Genomic DNA, 3,408 nt, shown 5'->3' with positions numbered 1-3,408 from the left:
CATATTGCATTTTAAATTAGCACGACTTCTGTACGCTCAGTTCGTAGGCACCTTAACAATTTGCAGCCAATATCTGGAACGAACATTCCTTAAGGGGAGGTTTACTATATTTGGCCCGAAAAAAGCATGTTCTTTGAGAATTTTTTTCTCGGGATGTGTTATAGATATCAGTGCCAAATTTGGTCAAAATGTTTTTTGATATTTCCTCTACAAACTGGAATTTTTTCTACCGGGAAGGCGGAAGTGCCGTCGGAACGGAACAAAATTTCGATGTAGACCTCCACGCGCGGTATGTCACAGGTCATCCGGCTCGTCTGAAATCAAAATTGAGTCGACGTTAACGAAGCATATAAGATTCTTTAGGAGTTTTCGGCCCCTTGAATCCGGTGGTCGTCGGAATGTTTGGCGAACTGCGTCGAGTAGAGTCCCAGGGCGACGTCCATCGTTGTCATGGTCTTCAAAATTACTGAATACCCTTCGTTGAAGCTCCTCACTGCCAGGAAAGTCACACAGTCTTCGCACCAGAATGCAAATTCTTTGGGGCTAACTTCCAAACACACGCGTTCAAACTTTCATTTGAATTATGTGTGTTTCCTCCCAAGCACCGGTACAATAACCCGTCCTCCGAAAAAAGAAAACTGGTGCGTGAGAAGAGCCGATTACAGGCAAGTGCATTTCTTTGTTCAACCGCGAATAACAAACATTTCCGTTCCGTATACGGAAAAACCGTTTCGGGGACATCATGAGCGTCCGCAGAAATTTTTCTGGTGGGGATGGTGAGTCAAGGCGTAAAATTGCCATTTTTCAATATTGATGTAAATGTGTTGTTTCAAGACATGTCATAACTAACACAGCTTAGATGTCGCTGCTTTTTATTGTCATAGGAGAAGTAGCTCGGTGGCTCAGTGCCGGAGTATAAGCACTTGGTTTAGATCCCCGATCAGTCCTAAGATTCTTACCCGTTTCTAATCACCTGTTTCACCTCTGGCAATGTTTTTATGTGAAAAAAATGGTGAATTATACCGTTAAACTGTAGGTCCCTCTATACATTGGTGGATAAGTCAGTTCAAAGATCAGAGGAATGCAAATGCATACCGCCTCCAACAGGACAATGCCTGGTAAAGCACTGTTGTGTTCAAATCAGTCTTTGGATTGAACACAACTTTACTACAGGAAAAGAAGGAATAGCCTCAGTTACTTTATATGTTTTGAGTTGCACTTCAACGAATTACTGAGTCGCTGCTTTAATAAATTATGCTGCGACAGCACTGTAAAATGCCAACGGCCTTGCCGCAGTGGTAACACCGGTTCCCGTCAGATCACCGAAGTTAAGCGCTGTCGGGCTGGGCTAGCACTTGGATGGGTGACCATCTAGTCTGCCGAGCGCTGTTGGCAAGTGGGGTGCACTCAGCCCTTGTGAGGCAAACTGAGGAGCTACTTGATTGAGAAGTAGCGGCTCCGGTCTCGTAAACTGACATACGGGAGAGCGGTGTGCTGACTACATGCCCCTCCATATCCGCATCCAGTGACGCCTATGAGCTGAGGATGACACGGCGGCCGGTCAGTCCCGTTGGGCCTTCATGCCCTGTAGGGAGGAGTTGTAGTTTTAGTTTCTAGCACTGTAAAATGGCATCCTAGTACGTCAAAGTGATAATCTGTCAAAAAACTTCGAATTTGAAGCTACGACGTGGAGCGAATTAGCAGTCTGGCACATTCTGAAATATTTTTAGTGATGAAATTATAAAGCTTCTACTTTCTGGTAATGTTTCTTTCATCTTCATTTATCCTTGGGAAACTAAAGTATTAATCACAAGCAATCATTCTCCACATCGTAGCCGGCCGAAGTGGCCGTGCGGTTAAAGGCGCTGCAGTCTGGAACCGCAAGACCGCTACGGTCGCAGGTTCGAATCCTGCCTCGGGCATGGATGTTTGTGATGTCCTTAGGTTAGTTAGGTTTAATTAGTTCTAAGTTCTAGGGGACTAATGACCTCAGAAGTTGAGTCCCATAGTGCTCAGAGCCATTTGAACATTTTTCCACATCGTAATTACTAGTACAACAGTTAGTTTCCTTTAAAATGAGCGCAATAGCTTTAATACCTGTATAATCAAGAGGAAATGGTTCAAATTGTCAAACATTCAGGTGGTGGGCAGAAACATGGAAGCACCAGAAACACAATACATTAACATGCCTAATGCGGAGCAGAAAAACCGTTGGCATTCGAAACAGCTTTCAGGCGTCTCGGAATGAATCAGTACAGATCCTTTATGGTTTTCAAGGAAATTATATGCCATTCCTCCTGCAAAATAGTGACAAGTTCAGGGAACAGGTGGATAGCAATCACGTATCATTCTTTCCAAAATACACTCCTGGAAATTGAAATAAGAACACCGTGAATTCATTGTCCCAGGAAGGGGAAACTTTATTGACACATTCCTGGGGTCAGATACATCACATGATCACACTGACAGAACCACAGGCACATAGACACAGGCAACAGAGCATGCACAATGTCGGCACTAGTACAGTGTATATCCACCTTTCGCAGCAATGCAGGCTGCTATTCTCCCATGGAGACAATCGTAGAGATGCTGGATGTAGTCCTGTGGAACGGCTTGCCATGCCATTTCCACCTGGCGCCTCAGTTGGACCAGCGTTCGTGCTGGACGTGCAGACCGCGTGAGACGACGCTTCATCCAGTCCCAAACATGCTCAATGGGGGACAGATCCGGAGATCTTGCTGGCCAGGGTAGTTGACTTACACCTTCTAGAGCACGTTGGGTGGCACGGGATACATGCGGACGTGCATTGTCCTGTTGGAACAGCAAGTTCCCTTGCCGGTCTAGGAATGGTAGAACGATGGGTTCGATGACGGTTTGGATGTACCGTGCACTATTCAGTGTCCCCTCGACGATCACCAGTGGTGTACGGCCAGTGTAGGAGATCGCTCCCCACACCATGATGCCGGGTGTTGGCCCTGTGTGCCTCGGTCGTATGCAGTCCTGATTGTGGCGCTCACCTGCACGGCGCCAAACACGCATACGACCATCATTGGCACCAAGGCAGAAGCGACTCTCATCGCTGAAGACGACACGTCTCCATTCGTCCCTCCATTCACGCCTGTCGCGACACCACTGGAGGCGGGCTGCACGATGTTGGGGCGTGAGCGGAAGACGGCCTAACGGTGTGCGGGACCGTAGCCCAGCTTCATGGAGACGGTTGCGAATGGTCCTCGCCGATACCCCAGGAGCAACAGTGTCCCTAATTTGCTGGGAAGTGGCGGTGCGGTCCCCTACGGCACTGCGTAGGATCCTACGGTCTTGGCGTGCATCCGTGCGTCGCTGCGGTCCGGTCCCAGGTCGACGGGCACGTGCACCTTCCGCCGACCACTGGCGACAACATCGATGTAC

General features: G+C 48.0%; 1 pseudogene; it reads left to right on the top strand.

Annotated features, from left to right (window-relative positions):
- Positions 1–1,277: 1,277 nt before the first annotated feature.
- Positions 1,278–1,395, top strand: LOC124620389 (annotated as a pseudogene).
- Positions 1,396–3,408: the final 2,013 nt, after the last annotated feature.

Source organism: Schistocerca americana, chromosome 6, assembly GCF_021461395.2.
Source record: "Schistocerca americana isolate TAMUIC-IGC-003095 chromosome 6, iqSchAmer2.1, whole genome shotgun sequence".
In the NCBI taxonomy this organism is placed as follows: domain Eukaryota; kingdom Metazoa; phylum Arthropoda; class Insecta; order Orthoptera; family Acrididae; genus Schistocerca; species Schistocerca americana.
The sequence above is the reverse complement of the archived record's forward strand: the minus strand, read 5'-3'. Positions and strand labels throughout refer to the sequence as shown.